Below are 24443 nucleotides of genomic sequence, written 5' to 3'. Positions count from 1 at the left end.
AGAGAGAAAGAGAGAGAGAGAGAGAGAGAGAGAGAGAGAGAGAGAGAGAGAGAGGAGAGAATTACGTGACCCTGACTATTATGATTATGTGTGTATATGTATACATGTGTTTGCTGTTGTAGATGAGAGAACAATCTCAGCTTTCACACAAAAATGTGGTCTACCTCCTTTAAGATGGTATCTTACTGTCCTGGGGCTCAACAATTACAATTAGACTAGACTGGCTGGCCCAAGGATCTTCCTATCTCTTTTCTGGGGCCTGACCTCAGGTCTTCATATTTGAGAGACAAGTAGTTTATCAACTGAGCTAAATCTCTGGCTCAGATTTGACTAATACTTATTATAGGAATCCTTTATATATCCTAGATGACAACTCCTCATATATATTTGACTTTGCTAATTAATAGCATCTGTGTCTAGTCAAAGTTAAAAATTTTAGTCCAAATGTATTTTCTTTTTCTGATGTATTTTGTCTTGAGAATGCCTATCTAGAGCTAGAGAGATGGTTCAATAGTTAAGAATGCTTACTGTTCTTCCAAAGCCAGAGTTTGGTTCCCAGCACCCACAGTGAGCAGTTCACTACTGTTAGTAACTTCAGTTCCAAGAAATCTGACACCCTTTTTCTGGCCTACAATAGGAATGAACACAAATATAGCATATTTGTATTTTTCCACTTTCTCTCCCCCTCACAAACATATACACACAAAATTTAAAAGTAAATTAAAAAAATTAAACTATCTAGTTAAGTGTATACATTCTATTTTTAGGATTCTGACATCATCTTTTAAAAATCTCACTCTCTTCTGTGTAAAATATGTGTAATATACTTTAAAAAATTTTTTTTGGCAATCTGAATGTTCTCTACTCTGTTATACCAAGTTCCATAAATTCTTCAATGTATTCTTGGATTTTTTTTCTGTTTTATTATTAACCTTATTGTTTATCCCTAAGCAGTACCATTTTCAGTATATTACGTCTAGTTATTTGACAATTTGACTTTCTTTGTCCATTTTCAAAGTGGCCAAAATGACATTCACTTTTCTAGATGAATTTTTAATATTTTTGTTTGTTTTATTTCATGCATTTAATTAATTTATTAGTTGATACAGAGTCTTCCTATGTAAACCTTGGTTAGTCCAGAACTTATTACATATACTAGGCTGGTCTTGACCTCAGAGATCTGGCAGGCTCTGCTTTCTAGCAGTCCATTCATTTTTTTTCTCAAATTCCACAAAAGTTCTCCTAAGAGTTACATCTAATAATACTGACAGAGACTGAACTGGAGTTGGGGTGGAGATTAATTTCATGAGACTTCATAGATGATACATTGATAATTATTATTCATATTACAAATTCTAGTTAATTTCTGATTTGTGACAAATTATTGGTTTCATAGTTGAACTTTATCTTCACTGGTCTTCTTGTACACTTATTAGTTTTAATGGGATATAGATTCTCTTGTAGATAAATGTTGCATGCATAACTAATGATATTTTGACCATTTTCAGTATTTATATTTCTTTTCTATTTCTAGCTGTAATCTCTAGTACAATGATGAGGAATTATAGTGACAGCAGTTACCTGTTTCATTTCCACATTAAAGATTTTTCTTCTAAATTCTTTGAAATCAAGAATAATGTTGGTTTATGGAAATAACTAACATTTTTTTTTTATTGGATTTAAGGCCTACTCCATGACATAGATCTCACACAAGGCACTGCTAAAGAGACCGAGCACAGGTAGAGATGAGACTAGATAGGTTGTGAGCCTAGGGGAAAACCTAATACTATGAATCAGATAAAGGAACATAAGCAATAAAATGCCTCCTAATGGACAGACTGCTATGCCCATGGATTAATGCCTTGCTCAATTCATATCCGAGAAGCGTCTTGTAGTGGACTGGAATTATCACAGACCAATAACTGGACAATGTGCAGAGAGTGAGAAAGACTTTGGAGCACGCAGTCCTAAACGGGATGTGTGTCAAACCCTAACCCCTGTGGCTCAGATCCATGCAAAAGAGGCAGAAAAATTATAAAAGCCAGAGGTAATGGATGATTCCAAGTTAACAGTGTCTTCCAGATACAATAGGATGGGTGCACACTTGAACTCACAGAAACTATGGCAGCATGTACAACACCTATGCAGGTTCAAGCCAGATGGAGTTCCAGCACTAAGAGGAAGGATTAGATATGGGGGCCTATCTCTAAACAAGAAGTTATCTATAACTGATACAAACTGAGAAAGCAAAAACATCGCTTTTTGTCACTGGAGTGTCACTGAGTATATCAACTGTACAGACTCCATGCACAAGAGTAGTTGGTCAATACAAAACAGCCTTGATGGTACTTTTGTGTACTTATTTCATTTTACTTTGTTCTGATATTTTTTTCATCTTACTGGTCTTTTGCTTGCACACCCCCCCTCCCCCCCTCCCCCCCGCCAATGGGGTAGGGCATGGTAACATAGGCTTTTAGTTCTGGAAGTGAGGAGGTGAAAACTGGAGAATCAGGAGTTGAAAGTTAGCTTTGGTTGCTTCAGGCTAGAAATCTCCATTTTTAAAAAAAAGGTGATTTGGGAGGCTAGAGAGACTGCTCAATGGTTCAGATGCTAACACTAATATAAAATCTAGGCAAACAGTACCTGAGTTCAATCCCTTGTACCTATAGGAAAAGATGGGTGTGGTTATGTACTTGTAATTCCAATGCTGGGAAAGGGGAGACAGGGAAATCTCTGAGACTCAACTCTGCCCAATCAGCCTAGGCTCATCAGTGAGATACTTTGGTCAATGAGATACTGCCTCAAAAACAACTAACCAACTTCTCCCCCAAGATGGACTACTAGCCTCTGACTGTGTAGTATATACACATACCCTACCTAGAGTCCAGAGGAAAAACAGAACTGCACAAAAAACCAAATCCTGAATCATCTAGGTGTCATTAAGCAGACAAAACTTTTAACATTAAGAATTATAAGCATGCTCAAGTATATAGGAATGGTCATAATAAATATGGACATAGAGGTGGCTCAACTGAAAGATTTAAGCTGTGAAAACAAAAAACAAATGTAAATTCTAGAATATATAAAGTTGTACCATATGTAATAATAAAAAGAAAACCTCATTGGATGGCTTTGTAGGATAGCAGATAGCAGTAAAAGAGTCATAACTAAAAAACTGATAGATCTTACAGAACCTCAAGGAGAAAGAGAAGTCTTGAGATAATACAGAACCTCTGAATTTACAGCACAAGATCAGACGGTCTGTGTGTGGCAGGAGAGGGAAGATGAGACAAAATATTTAATAAATATCAGATTTTTTTTTACAAACTTTATGACAAACAAAACCTTACAGACTGCGAGAAGTGAGAAAACTCTTAGCCAGACATATTTCAGCCCAGAGAATGAAAACATAGATAAAAAGTATTCCATAAAAGCAGCTAGAGAAAAGCAATGCCACATGCAAGAAAAAACGAGGTAAGAACAATGACCATCTTCAACATGGTCAACAGATATGCAAGAAGGAATCAGGCAAACTCAAGAGTCCTAGGAGAATTCTTGCATGAATACTGATGTGATGCCGGGCAGTGGTGGCGCATGCCTTTAATCCCAGCACTTGGGAGGCAGAGGCCAGCCTGGTCTACAGAGTGAGTTCTAGGACAGCCAGGGCTACACAGAGAAATCCTGTCTCGAAAAACCAAAATAAATAAATAAATAAATAAATAAATAAATAAATAAATAAAAATACTGATGTGATAAACCGTATATATCTGTAGAGAAAGCAACATATCTTATACTATAGGACAATTTAAGCTAGATGAAAAACTAAAAATAAAGCTGAAACTAGCCGGGCAGTGGTGGCGCAGGCCTTTAATCCCAGCACTTGGGAGGCAGAGGCAGGCAGATTTCTGAGTTTGAGGCCAGCCTGGTCTACAGAGTGAGTTCCAGGACAGCCAGGGCTGCACAGAGAAACCCTGTCTCAAAAAACCGGAAAAAAAAAAAGCAGAAACTATAATGTATCTTGAAAAAAAACCAAAACTATACAAAAGTTCTACAATTTGAAAGCCAGAAAAACATTCATAGGATGCAGAAGGGAAATAAAATAAATAAATTTCCTTTGAAAGGGAAATAAATTATGAAACTGAGAGTGGGGCTATACGCCTTTAATGTCAGCACTCAAGATGTGAAGGCAGGAGGATTAAAAAAGATCAAGATAATTTTCCAGCTAGGCAGTGAGTCACAGCAATAGTAACCCTACCAGGATGACAACGACGACAACAACAACAACGACAACAAGAAAAGAAAGATAAAAGAACAAGAAAAGAAACCAATGCTTTTGAATAAAGGAATTCAGATTCCACAGCTATTTAAGAATGAACATTAGAATCCAGATATTGTTCAGGCCGTAACACCAGCAGTAGGCCCCTCTGACAGATACTGACAGGCTTTTGAGATACTGTCTGTGAATCTCTAATTAACAGACTTACAATTGCCACACTCTCTCTCACCTATAGAGGTAAGTTTACATTAAATGGGGTACTGGTGGCAACATACCCTGCTCCTAACCCCTTTCCCTGACTTCTGTATGGGAAATTAAGAGAGCTTGGCTGCAGGCTTGAGTTGTAAAATAATTCAAATGTTTATCTACATATTTCCTTCAGAAAATAGAAGATGATAGGAAGCTTCTAAATTCCTTTGAATCTAGCAGTAATGTAGTACTTCTGGTAGTGACAAACATATATCAACAGAACAGAAAACAAGGAGGTAAACCAACTCAACTATGCTAAAGTGTCTTCCTGATAAAGGTGTAAATGCAGTTAGATGGAGAAAAGGGAGCTCTGTAAACAAATGACATTGTGACAACTCACACCTGCAGATAATAGAGAGAACCCTGTACTCTTTCGGAAGCCTACTGTTAAAATACAACATGGAACTAGAATATATGAGGGTGAAGAGGTGTAGAAAATGGAGCCCTGTGTAAGTTGGTACGGAAAGTAAAATAGTGAAACAGTACAGGAAGCAATATAGAAATCCTCAAAATACAAATTGAGCAGACTCTAACAGTCACACTATTAGAATATATACCCACAGCAATTGACACAAGGACTCAGAAACCTGCAGACTCACGTGCAGAGTATATTATTCATAAGAGAAACTATAAAAGCAACCTTAATGTCTATCAATGGATAAATGGGCATGAAATATGACATAGCCACAGAGTATTACTCAGCCTTAAAAAGCAAGAAATATGTGCTACAAACACACAAGCCTAATAGTTTGAAACACTATCATCCAAAAGCCAAAAAGTGTAATTCCACTTTGTACTTATAAATGAAATCAAAGTGCAATCAAATTCAAAGGAAGAAAGAACTGTGGATACCAGGGATTAGAAGGCAGTGGGACCAGTGTGTTTTTGTTTTGTTTGACAGGGTCTCACTTTGTAGCTTTGGCTGGCATGGAACTCACTGTGTAGAACAAGCTGGCCTTGAACTTACAAAGGCCTGTGCCACCATGCTTAGCTTTATTCATATTCTTAAAAATGGTTAAGACAGTAAATTTTGTTACATGTATTCCGATATTTGTTTATTCAAAACAATAACAACAATGTACTCAGTTATACATGCTTATGGACACATTCCCTTCTCCTACTTCTGTATGAATAAGTTGGGTAATAAAAGAAGAGACTATAAGCAAGAGTTCATATGAATTTGCTATTTAAGGCTAAGCTTACCAGTATCTGTGTAGCAATAGTTTTTTTGAAAGTAAGGTTAGATTAATTATGTATATGCACTGAAGATTTGGAACAAATAGTGAGAAAATGTCCAAAAGAGAAGTATAAATAACTAGCTAACAAAGGAGATAAAATGGAATCATAGCAAATGCTTAATGAAAATTCAAAAGGATAGAAATAGAATTGACAGATACTGAACAAAGGCAATGAAGAGAAATATGCTTAATATTATCCACTTGATCAATAATCACTAAAAATCTAGTGGTAAACTAGTTTTTAGAAATATTATCAGAACAAGGTAAACACAAGATCCCAGCACTGCTAGAAAGAAAAGAAACCTCCCCTTATCTCTAATTTTTCTCCCCTAAGGTCTTTGTAATTGACTAAAGACTGAAAATGTTAAATGAAAGAATTAAGGAAAGAAAAGAAAAAAAAAAAAAAGCCGGGCTGTGGTGGTGCACACCTTTAATCCCAGCACTCGGGAGGCAGAGGCAGGAGGATTTCTGAGTTCAAGGCCAGCCTGGTCTACAGAGTGAGTTCCAGGACAGCCAGGGCTATACAGAGAAACCCTGTCTCGAAAAACCAAAAAAAAAAAAACAAAACAAAAAAAAAAGAGTTAAGAAATAATTTCTAAGTTTTGTATGTTAGTATTAGTCTTAATTGTTAATTGTCTGCACTTTATGAATTAAACTTAACCACAGTTATGTATGATGTTTAGGATGAAACAGTGAGTAATGGACTTTAGGACTCAAAAGAGTTTCAGGCATCTAGTGCATGTCTTACAATACATTTTCCAGGAATAAGAAGGGACTATATAGCAATGTGGGATGGAGAAGATTTGAAAGCAGGCAAGGCTATCAGAAATAGAGTAGCACTGCATATGGTAAAGATAAGATACATTTTGCAAAAAGACATTTTACCCCATAAGGTACATAAGTGTGGTGATTTGAACATGCTTGGCCCAGGAAGTGGCATTATTAGGAGGAATGGCCTTGTTGGACTAGGTGTGGCTTTGTTGGAGGAAGTGCATCATTGTGGGCTTTAAGACTTTCCTCCTAGCTTCCTGGAAGACAGTCTTCTTCCAGCAGCCTTCAGATGAAGATGTAGAACTCTTAGCTCCTCCTGCACCATGCCTGCCTGGACAAGGCCATGCTCCCATCTTGATGATAATGGACTGAACCTGTAAACCAGCTCCAATAAAATGTTGTCCTTATAAGAGTTGCCTTGGTCATGGTGCCTGTTCACAGGAGTAAAATTGTAAGACAGTAATGAGTCAAATGATAAAATTGGCAGAACCAGCCGGTACAAAATCAGTTTAGGACACACTTGACCCTAATGGTATCAATCACCTATAATGGATCTCTGCAGAGTACTTAGTCCAACAACTGTCAAGGCACACATAGAACATTCACCAAGACACCCAACATTCTGGGCTATGAGAGAATGCCTTAACAAATTTTCTTTCATAGTACAACAGCATAAACTAGGAATGAAAATATAAAGATAGTTAGAAAATCCCAAATATGTACAGATAAACCAGAAATTTATAAACAACATGAGTTTTAAAAAAAGATTTGAGACAAAACTTTATTTTTGAAAAATGTTGAATGTTGTGACTACATATATGTACATGCACTATGCACATGCCACAGAGGCATCAGATCCCCTGAGAATGAAGTTATGGACAGTTGTGAGCTCCCATATGAGTGATGAAAATATAACCCAGGTCCTTTGTAAGAGCAACAAATGTTCTTAACCACTGATCTAACTCTCTAACCACAAGAGAAATTTTAAAAGACTTTGAATTGAATAAAAACGCAATCCATCAAAACATGTGGAAAGCCACACAAGCAGTACTTAAAAATAAATTATTTCAGAGTGCATGTACTATAACCCAAGTGTTCAACTTATAAAAGGAGGAAAATAAGGTGCTCTGGTATGACACTCAATCATGTGTTTAATCACTTGACCCCAACTAGTGGTACTGTTCTGAGAGGCTGTGGAACCTTTTGAAGCAGGGGGTGTGGTTGGCAGAGAAAGGCTACTGGAGAAGCACCTTGAGGTTTCCCAACTCATTTTGTTTCTAATCTGTTGCAAGGATATGTCAACATGAGACTTATACTTCTACTAAAGTGGATAGAATCACTCTTGCCATCATACTTCCCCTGCCATGATAAACTGAGAATGCTTGAAACAATGAACTGAAATAAATCCTTCCTTACGGGGCTCCAAAAGTCAGGTATCAGAAGGCTCAGAGTAAAACTGAGGACTGGAACATACATAAATGCTGGGTGGGCATGATGGTCCACCTGTAATTCCAGCTAAGTAATAGGAGCCTGGGCATCCCTAAAGTAATATGGCTAGCTACGTCATGATTAGTCACATAGACAAAGAATTTTATTTAGGTTTTGTTTCAATAAATATGGTAGAAGAATGGTTGAGAATGACACCGAGCATCAACCTCAGGCCTCAATCTGTATTTGTATACACTTACAGGAGCATACACACATAGGGGCCTGCACTCATGTAAATATGTATACATACCTACACACATGAAGTAGGAAAAGAACAAAGTCATCTTAACACAGCATTGAGAAAAGTAACTTATCTTTAAAAAAAAAAACCTATAAGTTACTAATATCAGAAATGAGAAACCAGACACCCTGACCTTTAAAAGCTCAACAAGGAAAAACAACTGTACAACTTTATATGCCATCAAATTTGGTAACATACATAAAATTTCTTGGTTAACAAAATCTGTCAAAATTAGGAAACGAAGTTTGAACATGTCTGTATCCACTGAAGAAATGGAATAGGTAATTAATAGCCTTTCAAAGAAGAAAGCACAGGTCTAGGTGAGTTCACTAGTAAACTGCACCAAGAATGTTCAGGGATCTTTAACAAACGAGCAAAAGCAATACAATGAAGAGGTTTTTAAAAAGCTATGTAGATTCTCCACAGCCACATGCAGAAAGAGGGAAGTAGACATACGCATTGCACCCTGAATTATGAAGACGGACTGCAGAAGCAGATGTAAATGAAGACTACTGTATAGACGCTAGTACAGGAGAACATCCTTAAGGGCCTGCATGCTCATATTGCGCTGATACTGAGTGTGGTGTGACTTTTCAGATGTAAAATCAAAAGCAAAATCTATAAAAAGACAAACTGATGATTTAGATTTATTAAAGTTACCAATCTGTTCTATGAAAGACATTGTCAAGAGGATGAAAAGATCTAGGTGACAGAATCTGTAGAAGATGCACCTGACAAAAACTGTCAAATGGACTGTAAGATCCTGTCTTAATCTTTCTCCCCCAAAACAATAGGCTTACATTTCAACATTAAAAATACAAGAACCTAATGTTGGGTGTGATGGTATGTACCTTTAATCCCAGCACTCAGGAGGCAGAGGCAGGTGAATGGATCTCTGTTAGTTTGAGGCCAGCCTGGTCTACAGGGACAGTTCCAGGACTGCCAGGGTTAAAAAGAGAAACTTGTCTCAAGAGAAACAATGAAGAGAAAAGAAGAAAGAAGAAAAGGAGGAAGAGGAGGAGATGGAGGAGGAAGAAGAGAAACAACAACTATGTACAAATCTCAGCAGAGAAACATAGATGGTAAACAGCAGGTGCATAGGCACCTTTTGTACACCCATCATTAAAGAAATGCACATGAAAACACTATGCATCTATTAGAATGTCCAAAAATCCAGAAGCTTGGCAACATCAACTGTCCTTTTTTTTTTTTTTTTTTGGTTTTTCGAGACAGGGTTTCTCTGTGTAGCCCTGGCTGTCCTGGAACTCACTCTGTAGACCAGGCTGGCCTCGAACTCAGAAATCCACTTGCCTCTGCCTCCCAAGTGCTGGGATTAAAGGCGTACGCCACAACATCAACTGTCATAATGACATAGAGCAAGCTTTTACTGCTGGTAAGAACAGAAGCTGAGAGATCCTCTTCAAAGAAAAATTTCTTACAAAATGAAGCATACTTGTAACATATGTTCTAGCAATTGTACTTCCTGGGATTTATCCAAAAGAGGTGAAAACGTGTTTACACAAAACCCTACACACATGTTTATAGCAGCTTGATTCATAATAGCCCAAAATTAAAAGCAATAAAAATGTCATTCTGCTGGTGAATGGGTAAACCATGGAAAATAATCCATTAATGGAGTATTATTCAGTATTAAAAAGAAATGAGCTATATAAGACATAAAAAGACATAGAGGAACATCACTAGATGTAGATTAATAAGTGAAGCAAACCAATGTGAAAGAGCATATATTGTATGATCATACCCACCAACAATCTGGAAAGGGAGCCTTATGAAAACAGTAAAAAGATCAGTGGTTGACAAAGTTTGGGGAGGAACTAGAGATATACAGCCAGGGCACAGACAAGTTTAGGGCAGTACGACTACTCTTCATGATGTAATCATGGGTGCATGTCCTCCTGTATGATATGCAGTACTACGAGTGAAACCCATATGATTATGTATTGTGGATCATAAAGGGTTGAAGTAGCTTCAAAAATTTTAATAAATCTATCACTGGTATAGGATGTTGATGACAGAGGCACCTATAGATGCTGGACAACAATGAGAATGTAGACAATCTCTGTGCTTTGTGTAGCATTGCTACACACCTAAAACTGCTCGAAAAGTATGATCTAAAAATCAGTTTACAAAAGACACGTTTCAGGTTGAGAAAAATGTACCATATTAATATTTGGATTATATTTAGACTAAGACTTAGAATATATAAATATATAAACATGCATATACATATATACATAAATATATACAAGCCAGTAAGAATACATGCAAAAGATGAAGAAATATATATACATATGGTAAACACATGAAAAGGACAACATATGATTATTAAGCCACTAGATAAATGTACAATGAATCCACAAGACATAGCACTACACACACACCCAGGGGAATAACAAAACTAAAGAATGTCAGCACCAAATACTGGCAAGGAACAAACAAAAAAACAAAAAGGGATCACTCAGACACTGTTGGTGGAAATGTTTTGCAATCCTTTCAAAAAACAAAACTGAACAGGTATCTTCATTCTTGGGCAGTTATCCAAGAGATATGCAAATTGTGTTTATATAAAAACCTATACAGTAATGCCTATAGCGGCTAGCTTCTAAGAGCACAAACTAAAATCAACAAGGTATTCTTCAATATGGGAACTGCTACAGAAACTATGGCAGAGTTAGGTCATCTTATAGTATTAAGCAATAAAGAGGAATGACTAAATGAACAATATAGGTAACTAATCAAAGAATTAGGCCAAATGAAAAAGACTAATTCCAAAAGCTTACTATAAAACCTGATCTATGTTCTTGAAATGGCAGAACTTTTAAAAGGAGAACAGACCAATGTTCACTGAGAGTCAAGGAGGTTAAAGGTGAGGATGTAATGGGTGTGGCTATAAGAGGCACCAACAGGAACTTGTGAATAATGAAGACTGTCCTGACTCTACCAACAAAAAACAACTTGGTTGTGATATCTGACTACAGTGCTTTAAGATGTGACCACTGAACCAGGCTAGGCAAAGGACAGATGGATGATTTCTCCATTTCTTAAAATTGCATGTGAGTCACTCAACAGTTCCTCAAAATAGAAAATTTAATTAAAAATTAAGTATTAGCAAACGCAATAGTTCTTTCTGTCCTGAAATGTGCGTTTGTCTCTTTCCTCTAGGAATTTGTATCCTATAAATATTTCCCTGCATTGTTCTGGAGGTTTTCTTTTAGTTTATTAACTAAGAACTGACAATGGATCAAGGGTTAAAAAGCAGTTATTTTACTTTGCTTTTAGCAATCCATTCTTCTATGTCCTGTAACAAATGTCTACAAAAGCACATGCCATCTAGGTTATTTAACTGTAATTAAACATCAAACTCTACAGACGCTGGAGTTCTTCCATCTTGTATGTGGCACAGCTATTTCCTGAGTTCCTCTTTCTTTAAGTACATACTAGCTATACTTATCCACAAGAAACTTAAATCACACTGGCTTTCTGATTTAACTTGTGAGCAGTCAATCTGGGTGTGGTTACATGTACTGCAATCCCTTTACTTGGGTGGCTAAGCAAGGAGGTTCATGATTTCCAGATCAGTCTAGGCTACAAAGGAATACTCTGTCCCAAACCCAGAAGTATAAAGAAAAAAATTACATTGGGGCCAACATGAAAGCTCAGCAGATAAAGGCACTTAACCACCCAATCCTGACAACCTGAACTTGATTGCCCAGACTCATACAGTGGAAGAGAAAACAAGTCATGATTTTTTGTGTGGAGCTTTCTACATAGATTAACCTATGGTAAGTTTTTTCCTCTAATTACTGCTATTTATTTCTTTTTCTCTCATTTCAATATGGTAAAAACTTCTGAATATTTCTAATTTTAAAAAGTATGTTAAATGTTTTTCTTTAATAGTATATTTTGTGGTTTCTTGATACTTTTTATTAAGGAAAATCTATTATGTTAATTAGCTAAGAGCTTTACCATGAATAGCTACCAAACATCCAGCTCAAGGGGAGGTCCCAAGGCCTGACACTATATCTGAGGCTATGGAGCACTCTCAAAAAGGGACCTATCATGACTGCCCTCCAGAAGACCCAACAAGCAGCTGAAGGAGTCAGATGCAGATATTTGCACCCAACCAGTGGACAGAAGCAGCTGACCCCTGTGGTTGAATTAGGGAAAGGTTAAAAGATGCTGAGGAGGAGGGTGACCCTGCAGGAGGACCAGCAGTCTCAATTGATCTGGACCCTGAGATCTCTCAAACACTGGACCACCAACAAAACAGCATACAGGAGCTGATATGAGGCCTCCAACACATATACAGCAGAGGACTGCTGGGTCTGTGTTCAGTCAGAGATGATGCACCTAACCCTCAAGAGACTAGATGTCCCAGGGAGTTTAGAGGTCAGGTGAGGTGGGAGTGGAGGGTAGGAACAGCCTCATGGAGACAGGGGGTGGAACAGTCGGAGGGTGGATGGATGGGGGGGGGCAGGAATAAAATCTGGAGTGTAAAAAAAATAACAACAACAACAACTATTACTACTACTACTGGAAGACCTCATAGAGCTGGACACTGAGGGTTTTATGCTGTTCAAAGATTGGACTTCCTTCAAAATGTATTATGTTTAGGATGAAGTTAATTTATTAGTAGTTCAACTTGACATCTTTTAACACTAGCTTCACATTTTGTTAGAATCAGTCTAGAATAACTGTAATTGTAGAAAAAAGCTAGTCCTATGCTATATAATTTATATAGTCTCAACTAATGTCAAGAATGCTCAGCAAGATGTAATACATCTAGCTTGCTAAAACTTGGTTTCTCAGCAAAATGTGGTTTCTTTAACTACAGGTCCAAACAGCTGCTTGCTAGAATTAGCCCTGTACATCTGACATTCAGTACTCAGGCAGAATGAGGGACATGTTTAAAATGGTTTCTAAAACTTCTCAAACTGTCCCCATTCTCTCCAGTATTTAGACATGTAGAATCCAGCTGCTTTAGTAGCTGTGTACTTTAATAATAGTTTATTCCATCTTAGACCTCTATGTCAGAACGGTCTGCTCTATGCTTAGCTGAAGGACAGTATAGTTAGTCAATGTTAGACTTCCAATCTTTATGCTTTATTATTTAATAGTAAATGTAACTAATATGTATTTTTTTTTTACTCAGCTTTACAATTGATTCTAGAGAGTGTAGGTGCAATACCTATTACTCTATTAAGGTAGGGCCTAAGAGTGAATATGTATTACAATTAATTTTAGGTAATTTTTTTGTTTGTTTGTTTGTTTTGAGACAGGGTTTCTCTGTGTAGCCTTGGCTGTCCTGGAACTCACTCTGTAGACCAGGCTAGTTTTAGGTAATTTTGAAAGTCTTTTTATATATATCATTAAGAAAACTGAGAAATAAAAAAAAGTAAAAGAAGTTTAAACCAAAAACATTTTCTGTAATGAGTATCTGCTAACTTTGGTGTATTTTCTTCTATTTATATACAAATAATTGAATTATTTGTACATGTACATTAAGATTATTTCAATATAAGGACAGAATCAATTCTATATTTTTCTTTTCCCATGATGAATATATTCAAGTTATTAGGTATTATTTAACAATAGGATCTTTTATTTCTATATAATAAAACCTTGATAGTAATTTAAAAATAAGTATTCTCTTTGTTGGACATTGATGTTCTACCACTATAAATTAATACTTTGTTCTCAGAAACCACATAGCTCACTTCATAATTTAGGTCTTAATACTTAACTATTACTTTGATGAAGTCTTCCTGACCCAGTAATCTGCTTATAACAATAGTCCCATTCCTTTCATATGCAATCCCTTTTCTACTGCTTTACTTTTCCTCAGAATTTACCACCATACTTAAGTATGCACTATTATTTATTGTTTAAATTGACTCTGTCCTCATACTAAAATGATCTTAATATACACATGTATATCCAAATATTTGGGTATAAACAGAAGAAAATACATTAAAGGTAGCACATACTCATCATAGAAAATGTTCTTGGTTTCTTTGTTTGTTTTACATGTCTCCTTCCACCAAGACACAAGGTTTGGGCTGGAGAGATATCTCAGTGGCTAAGAGTAAACACATATTGCTCTTTCTGAGGACCCGAGTTTTATTCCCAGCATTAGTTTAATCTCCATTTAAAGAGTTCCTCTAATATCAGGTATTTAGTTAGTGCTTGCTGAATGACTTTAAGAATATTAAGGAAGAATATACTATATAGCATAATTCTGACTAAACATATGAACAAAAGTGCATACAAATTAAAGTAATTCAAATGTGCTATGATGAAAACAAATTCTTTAGTATTTTTAATTTATTAAATTAATATGCTTTTCAGTATGGGAAAATAAATTTCTTTCTAAAAAAAGGTGATGCATTAAGAAATGTGAAAAAGTAAAAATGGACTAAAACATCCTTCACTAACTAGGACAAATTATTATCAAACCATAAATATTTGCTAACATAAAACAGTGGAGACACAGAGATAAATAGTATGCAGTTATCTATTGGGGCACAATACCCACCAGAAAATACACATATATCTACAAGTATCATATACGAAAAGTGTGACAAGTGCTATACTACAAGTATGCAGTCAAACAGGATGAAGAATACTGGAAAGCATGTGGTCAAACTGGGTGGCCTCTGGTTATGGTCCTGGCTGTCATTCAGCTCCAGTCAAGGAAAATAAATGGAAGAATGAAAGAGTTTTAGGAAAACAGGTATTTCAAGTTACTTCATAACTACCCAGCAAGGGTTCCTTCAGAAGTAAAATAGCCATATTAGTTAGTGTGTGGTGTAGCTGAACTTAACATATTGTGGATGACATAGTGAAAGTGGTGCTAAAGGCCTTCACATGAAGATGTTAGAAATATATCTTATATCTTGTTCTAAATATTCATATATATTCTAAATTATAGTACTTTCTTAATAGTTTCGAGTTATTTTTTAAGTAAGCTGAAACATGTGGCAGCTCAATAAGAACAGTATTGAGGCTGCTTGAACAGCTGGAGAAAGATAGAGATCTAAAACCTGGGGAGGAGGGGGCAAAATAATCTAGTTTTATAGAAGATTGTCCAGGGATGTCAACAGTGCTGTATGTTTTTGTTTCTTGAATCCTAAAGTTGAGTTGATGTGTTTAATCTTTGTAGGAACTAAAAAAATAGATGGACTCTACAGTGATTGTGAAAGATTATAAAACAAATATTATAGTTTGGACCTATCTGTTTCATTCACTTTAGATTGCATTTGTTTATAACTTAAATTACAAATATGAAACTATTCAGAAATATTTAATGATACAAATCTTGTTTTATACTGATATTCATATTTCTTTTTCTTTCACTTAATAATAATGAAGCTATTTACATTATAATTCAAATAAATGTTAGAAGAGACATAATGAATCAGCAAGAGGGTGATTTATAAAATAGCATTAGTGAAATTGTTTGATTATTTGCAGAAGGAAGGGAATAAATTCAGAGCCTTGACACAGCAATAGTTATTAGGAGAATTCCAGATTCATAGATACTTAAATGAAAACAAAAGTCAGAGTAGATTAACAACAATCCAAAGCATAATGCAAATAAAAGGATGGAATTTAAAGATTCTCTCTGTTAAAAGTGGTAGAAGATACCTCAAACAAAAACTAGATTTTTCTACTTAAAATGAAAAACTAAATAGCTCATATTTTTCATTTAAACATAACTCTAATTAAAAAACAGGAAAGAATAGAATTTAGAAAGTTATACAACTATTAAAATGTTTACTTTATACCAGTTTATAAATACATTCTTTGGGTAGAACATTAACGGGGTAAAATTGGCAATATAATTATGCGATTTCACACACAAAACTAAACACCCATGCACAGCCTGTGTGTTTTTGATAATTTTTGGAGAATTGATGTCAGTGATTTTTCAAAATACCCTGTTATGTAGTTCTGATCCTTTTTATAATTATTGACTTACTTTTAAAATGTTTAAGTTGCTTACAGAACCACATGTTGAGAAATTTGTTTCTTGACAAATTTCAAAGAGATCGAAAATGTACAGAATTCAAATTTGACATCTCACAGTAGAGGCAAGAGTCTACAAATAAACCGTCAGCCACAGTGGTGCGTGCCTTTAACCCCAGCACTCAAGCTCTGTGAGTTCAAGGCCAACCTGGTCTATAGATTGAGTTGGCTCCACAGAGAGACCTCATCCTCAAAAGAAGAATGAATGATCCTCACATACCCTTTCAGCTTAGTTTCTCTGGGTCTTAAGCAGGTTAGGATTTAGAAGCTCTATATATGGGGACCATAGCAAGCAAGTAATCCACCCAGCACAACCCTTTCCTCCAAAAACTTGCCTGTTGACTTAAACCTCCTCTTCACATTATCAACAATTTTATATCGGCTTCATTACATCTTTCTTAAAAATGCAATTAAGCTTTGAAACAACCTGATTTCCAAAACAGAACAAAACCTAAAAACACAGCCATCTACTTATCAGAGTTTAAACAAGACAAAGAGATATAACATTTGGAGTTCATCCACTGACCTCTCTGCACTCCTGCCACTTAGCTTCTTTTTTTGTAGCCTCTCCACTTTAAGGGATGCTTCCATCCCTTGGGTTCCATGTGTAGAATACACATGAATGTGTTCAACAATGAACACACTGGCTTTTTTTTTTTTTTTTGGTGGTCATTACTTCCTAGAACAGGTTAACAAGTGTTCACACAGCATTCACATTGGATTAGAAATTAGATATAACCAACTAAAGATGACTTAAGCATACTGGAAGACATGTGTAGGTTAAATGCAAATACTATCCTATTTAAGAGAACTGAGCTAGTGTCAGAGCCTTGGAATCAATCTCCCACAAATATAAGGAACACTGACTGGTTTAACATTCTTAGAAATGCTCCTTTCACTATCACCATAGTCTCTTTACCACTATATGTTTAATACTCTAATAAAACTCAGAAACAATATTCCTTATATACAGATGGTATGTTAATGTATGTCCTTTGACAACTTGCCAAGTACTTATCATATGCAAGATTCTATTTTAGGTGTTTTATATGAAATATCTTACTTAATTTGTACTATAACCTACAAGGTGCACAAAAAGAAGACAGCTTCAAAAGGTTAGGTTACTTGGGTAGGAAAATCTAGAAATTAATTCTAGAATATATTATAAGGCTTGCTGTTTCTGTAATTCTGACTTTTTACTCTAAAACTTTTAAAAATAAAACTCTATTTGTAAGTTGTGGCTCTTAGCAAAAATTTCTGCCCATCTTAATAAGAAAATTAATTTTAAAAATGTAATCATCTTACTGGTTCAAAATATGCTGAAGAAAAAAAATCTGACAGTTGTCATACAGTAACCATGAATATCAACATATAAAAGGTACAATTGTTTGGAAATGATGTTTCCCACAGAAAAAAACATGAGCATGTGAAATTCAAGGTAGAATTTTGATATTTTGCTTTTTCCTTTTATAGAAAGAATAAAAAGCTTTGTAGCCTATCTGAAGTACTAGAAGACTGATGCATGAGGATAAGACTGTAAGAAAAATGAACAGAGTCAAGTGAGCTTCCTGAGTCTAGAAATTACTATAATTAAAATTTCTATACTATAATTAAAGCCATATCAAAGTGTTAGATAAAAATACTACTTTATACAAATATACTATCTTTGATACTCTAGAATTGCAAATGAATAATCTTTTTATTTCTAATTGTTATGCTACTCAGGGAACACAATACACCTTTTTTTTTCAGGGTTTTTAATAGTCATATGCAGAGGTCTGGTTCATTTCAGCTCCTTCACTGCCAAACCTGGGGGTAGGGACTGCTTCAGTTTCTGTGCCTTCTTGTCTGTGATAACCAGGGTGTAAAGATATGTGCTATAGCAAACTTTGAACTTCTCATCATCCTTGTTCTTTTTGATCTTGACAGATGTGGCAACCTTCCACCTGGCTATGAGCAGAAAATTCTTGATTTTTCTCAATTTTCCAAGGCATGGCAACTGGGACTCTTACAATACACCTTTCAACTACTTAAAACATCAAAATTTTGGGGCTGGGGATGGCTCAATGGTTAAGACTGCTCTTTCCAGAGGTCTTGAGTCAATTCAGAGCAACTGGTTACATGCTGGCTCACAACCATCTATAATGGGATCCAAAACCTCCTTCTGGTGTGTCTGAAGACAGCTACAGTATACTCACATAAACAAAATAAATAAGCTTTTTAAAAAGAATCAAAGTGTGGGCCACTGAGATGGGTCAGTAAGTAAAGCTCTTGTTGTCAAGGTGAACTCTGTCTCTGCAACCCTATAATAGAAGGAAAAAAATAATCTCTGAAAGTTGTCTTCTAGATCTAACACTTATGTCACCGCATGGGCACATATGTACTCATGTATGAATGAATGCACACACAAACACAACAAATGACATAAGTTTTTTTTTAAATCAATGTGTCCTAAAATGAGAAGAGGGTAATGTCTTCACAACTTTGTAACCACACTAAAAGTCGTTTGTTTGCTCAAAAGTAAATTTAATGATATGCAAGTCATATCAATAGTTATTGTGTAAAAAAAACAAAAACAAAAAACCCAAGTCACGACAGTATTCAACAATCACTTGAAAAAATAAGATAAAATTAAGTGGTTCAAATATAAAACTAGGTAAAAAAAAAATACAGCAAACTTTCCTTGAACTGTCTTCATAATTTTATCACCTTAGCATTTGCTTGCAATTTGTGTAACAAAGGTTTTCAGATTCAGTGACAACACACACATGAAGTATGTTACAATTAGCTTGTTACTAAGTAATAAAATAGCATGGTCTGCAAATAATATTCTTGTAGACAACATATGGGAGGGTCTTATCTGTCTTTTAAAAATTCTACTTTATGTGTATGGGTATACTGCCTGCATGCATGTCTGTGTGCCACATGTATGTCCAATATCCACAGAGGTCAGAAAAGGACTTTATATCCCCTGGTACTGGAGTTACAGATAGTTGTGAGCTACCATGTAAGGGCTAGGAGCCAAACCTGGGTCCTCCACAAGTGTAGCCAGTGCTCTTAACCACTGAGCCTTCTCTTCAAGCTCAACAACCTGTCTTTTAATTGCTGTACTTAAAATATTAACAATTAAAACTATCAGCAGATTTGGACTCAATGAAAATTTTCTAATTCTTTACTTTGTTGTATTTGATCACCATTTTTTTTGTCTTTTACTCTATTTCTAACTATTTTTGTGATGCTGGGGTAAAATCAGATCTTTATAAACTATAAACTCAACCACTGAGCTACATCTCTCTAGCACAGTTTTTTACTTTCTTCTATGAGCATGTTCCAACATGTAAAAGAGCATATGGAAGACAGGGGACAATCTTAAGTGGTGGTGCTCTTCAGGAAGTGGTAACCCTCCCCAAGTATGTCTGAGTGTTTGCCTACATGTATGCCTGTGTGGAACATTTATGCCTAGTGCCCACAAAGGCCAGAAGAGGGTGTTGGATACCCTGGAACTGGAGTTACAGTGTGTGCTGCCTAATGGTTCCTGAGAATCAAACCCAAGTCCCATAGAAGAGCAACAGTACTCTGAATCCCTGAGTCATTGCTCCAGGCTATCTGTATATATTTAAGACAGGACTTTCAATGGCCTGGGATTTGCCAAATAGGTGAGATCTGAATGTTTTTACCTCCTCAGTGACAGAAATATATGCTTCTACTACTGTCCCTGCCTTTCCCCACCCTTCCCTGCCTCCATGAGTTCTGGGGATTGAACACAGTCCTCAGTTGTGTAAGGCAAGCATTTTTATCAGCTGAGCTATCTACCTAACCCGACTCCATTTTCTATACCCTTCTGGTATACTGTATTAGTAGACTTTCCATCACTGTAATAAAATACCTGGGTATAAGAGAAAAGGTTTATTATGAGAGAGAGAGAGGGGAAGCCTTCAAAGATCTAATATCTTCTAAGTAGGCTACAATTCTGAAATGTTCCACCGGCTCCAAAGCCCATAGTGTGAGTCTTTAAAGAACATTTTTGAGTCAAATATTTTGATTGTAGTGGGCGTCAACTACATTCCCTTCTATTTAATCTTCTTTAGTCACATGGCCCTACAGTTTGCAATACAATTAAACTAATCCAGTTCTATGTTCTGTAACATTATACTCCCTCAGAGGGCATCATTCCTAAGTCCTCTGTACAATCTACTGAAGCACTGTCATTATTTACTTTATTTATTCAATAACTAAATAGTGGTTTATCCAAGAACTATTCATAAATGTATTATATTGTTGCTGTTATTATTTTATTATATTATAAACTCTTATGAGCTCATCAACTTGTGAAAAATAAAGATTCCTATTCCTTCTTATATTTCTTCCTGCTCTTCCTTTATGTACACTGGGTTTTTTAACATATTTCACTAGTCTCTTTGCTGTACGATTTCATATTCCTTACAAACCAAGTATTTCAGTGACAAACTCTCTTAATATTTATTTCATTTTTATTTTACTTCATATGTATGTGGGAACATATGCCATGACACAACACATGCACATTAGAGGATTATCTTCCAGGAGCCAGTTCTTTCCTACTGTGTGTGTCCCAGAGATTGAACTCAGAGGTCCCCTGAGGTCTTGGTGGCATATGCCTATATCTTCTGAACCATCTCTCTGGCCTTCTCCATCATTTTGAAGGACAATTTTGGTAAACACAGAATTCTACTTTGGTATTTTTGACACTAAATATTTCACTTGATTCTTTCTTGTCTGAACGGTTTTTAAAGGGAAGCCATACAGTTTTTATTTGGGGGTTTTTCTTCTTTGAATTTTTTCAAGATTTTCTGCCTATGAGTATCTGTAGTTAGAATAAAATATGCCAAGGTGTAGTGTTTTTAGAATTTATTCTGCTGTTTTTTTTTTTTTCTGGGATTCCAGGATCTGTGTTTTGTTATCTAGTCATTAACTTTGGAAAGATTTCAAGACATCATGTCAACTTTCTCTTTACTTGGTATTCTAATACATGTTACAACTTTTATAACTGTAACTTCTTTTGAATACTTTACCAGTCGGCTTTTGAGATGTCTTGGGATGTGTTCATACTCCATGATTCTTGCCTTAGTCATGTCCACTCGACCAATAAGCCATTGTTAATGATAGTATTTAGTACTTTTTTAACATTGAACCCAGGGCCTGAGGGATGCTAGGCACTTAAGTGTACTACTACTGAACTGAGTATATCATTAACTCTAAGGGTTAGTTATTTTTATCTTTTCCTTTGAGTTTTCTATGCCTATGCTTATCTACCTGTTCTCACTCCTTTAGAGCATGTACAATATTACTCAGTTAAATAACCATTCTAATCATTCAAATCTATTTGAAATGCTTAATCTCTAAGCTTGGTTTGCCTCTTCAGACATTGCTTACTTTGTTTTGGCCTTTTAGCATGTCATGTATCCGGCTGAAGATCAAGCAATGATATGGAACAGAAGCAAAGGGTTTTTGTAACCTTTGCATTATCTGGCAGGAATTTATTACTCCATGGTGTGATAGGCTAATATTCTGTTGTTATCATCCTTGTTCTTGTCTCCCCTGTTAAGTTTAGGCTTCCTTTGAGATCCCTTAAACAGGGTCTAAGCTGGCAGTTTCTTCAGACAGGATCCTCTGTGATTATACAAAAGCTCTCCTGATGGGATGGTGACAGGTAGAGGGAGGGAACACTCTACACTCCAATGATTTATTCTAAGTCTTTCAGAGTCTGAGAGATTATTCCTCTTCCCTGTGTCAAAGACTAGACAGGTCTGAAGTTGGGTATTTTCCTTCCTCCAGGTCATTTAGGCTTTGGTAAATATCCATTTGATTATGCTGTGTTAAAACAGTTTCCTTTGAAGGCAGTCCTTGTTAAAGAGAACATATAGGTGTGAACACATTGGGACTTTTCTCTCCTCTTCATTTACTTCCAGCTAAAGCCCCTGGAAGTGTAACTAATGATTGTGCAGCTCCCAGCCTCCCAAACTAGATCCTTTTTAGAGTATGTGTCTGCCTTTTAACTTTGGATTTGACAGGAACATACACAGTTCAAATGAAGATAAAATAGAATTATATTCAAATACCAAAAAAATTAAAATAAAGAAATTATTAAGTTTACCTTAGGTGCTTAGGAATGACTTAGGTGTACAGCTTAGCTGGACTTGGATTAATATCTTTTGTAGATGAAACTTGTAATTACTCACACACTTACTTTTGAGACACTGGATCACCTGGAGGACTAATTAAAACAAAGACTGCTACTTACCCACCAAGTTTTCATTCAAGTAAATCTACGGTGGAGTTTCAAAATTTGTCAGTAAGTTCTCAAGCAATGTAATATACTCATAATTTGGGAAATTCTGCTTTAAAAAATGAAGCAGAATAGAAGAACAATTATAGCTGAAAAGGTTTGTCTTTTGCTTTTTAAAATAAAATTTAAATTTGTTTTATTTTATGTATACAAATGGTTTGCTTCCATGTATGCATGTGTACAATATGCATGTCTGGTGCCTATAGAAGAATAAGGCATCAGGTCTGCTAGAACTGGGAACCAGGGATGGCTGTGAGCCACTGTGTGGGTGCTGGGAATGTAAACTAGCTCCTTTGCAAGGAACACATATTCTCTTAACTGCTGACCAATTTCTACAATCACTGAAGTCTTTTAAAACAAGAGTTAACAGACAAAGAAAAAACTAGAAAAGTTCTTTGTCAGACAAGGTTTTAGAGTATAGGTGGCCAATTTTGTAAATTATACACTTTAGTAACTCAGCATTCTTTTCTTATTTTAATCATTCACCTCTCGCTTTGTAGATAAATCTACCTCCTTCCTCATCTGCCACCACTCAGATTTTCCTATGCCATCTTCAGACTTCGGCCAGTATGAAATGTCCCCCACAGGTTCATGTGTTTGAACACTTGACCTTCACTCAGGTGGTGCTGTCTAGGGAGGTGGTAGAACTTACAGGAAGTATGGGATAGGTAGGGAAAAAAAAGCTTGCTGGGACAGCAAGTGACGGGTATACTCTGGTCCAAGTTCTGCCTAACTTTTCTACTTCCTGATTTGTACCACTTAGCAAAGCTGCTGCTGCAAGCCCCTCCCACTAGAACTCAGCTGTTTCAGTGACCATGCCTTCTCCCACCATGACGGACTATACCCTCCCAAACTAAGAACCAAAAGAAATCGTTCCTTCCATAAGTTGTTCTGTCAGGTATTTTGTCACAAGAGATGAGAAAAGCAGTACAGCAAGCATGATTTAGCAAGTTGCTTCAGTTTTGTGTCTTGTAGTCTATCTAAGTAGACCAAACTTTATGCTAGGACCAAATCCTCCAATTCAGTGTTAGTATAACTTTGAAATACCAATTTTATCTCTTGGAACTAGGCTGGAACACAGAATAACTGTCTCATAACTACATTCTACTATATTCTTGTATGGAATGTTACTGATACTTGGTTTAGTCATTTGCTTAGTAATTAAAAAAAATTTTTTTAAAAGATTCATTTATTTTATGAATGTGAGTACACAGTTGCTGTGATCAGACATACCAGAAGAGGGCATCAGATCCCATTACAGATGGTTGTGAGCCACCATGTGGTTGCTGGGAACTGAACTCAGGACGAGCAATCAGTGCTCTTAACCACTGAGCCATCTCTCCAGCTCCTTGAAAAATATTTTTTAACAAGATTTTTCTTTTCTTTTGAGACAGGGTCTCACTATGAGCTCTGGCTGTCTTGGAATTTACCAGGCTCTGCCTCCCAAATGTTGAGACTAAAGGTGTGTTCCACCATGCTCAGCTTTAACAAAATTTTTGTGTTTCTCTGTGTACACATGCCATGACTATGAGGTATCCATAGAAACCAAAAGAAGTCATATTTCCTGGAACTGTAGCTACAAGCAATTGTGAGCCACTCAATGTAGGTGCTAGGAACCAACTTTAGGTCCTCTATAAGAGCAACAGATGTTAACTGCTAAGCCACTTCTCCAGTTCCATTTACTCTGTAATTTTAAAGAGAGGTTCAACTGCTCTCACTTTGGGCATAAAATATCTAGATTACTTTATAATCTAGATAGAGTAGTAAAAATAGTACTCATAGAACTAAAATCCTCAATAGTTACTT

General features: G+C 36.0%; 1 protein-coding gene and 1 pseudogene across 1 annotated transcript in view; both read right to left on the bottom strand.

Moving 5' to 3' along the window:
• Positions 1-24443, bottom strand: part of Rfx7 (regulatory factor X7) — an 80930-nt gene that overhangs the window by 44064 nt on the left and 12423 nt on the right. The window lies entirely within an intron of this gene.
• Positions 18096-21405, bottom strand: LOC114624398 (annotated as a pseudogene).

This window comes from Grammomys surdaster, unplaced genomic scaffold (genome assembly GCF_004785775.1).
Source record: "Grammomys surdaster isolate TR1022 unplaced genomic scaffold, NIH_TR_1.0 206, whole genome shotgun sequence".
Lineage (NCBI taxonomy): Eukaryota > Metazoa > Chordata > Mammalia > Rodentia > Muridae > Grammomys > Grammomys surdaster.
Note: the sequence above shows the minus strand (reverse complement) of the source record. Positions and strands in the feature narration are given on the sequence as shown.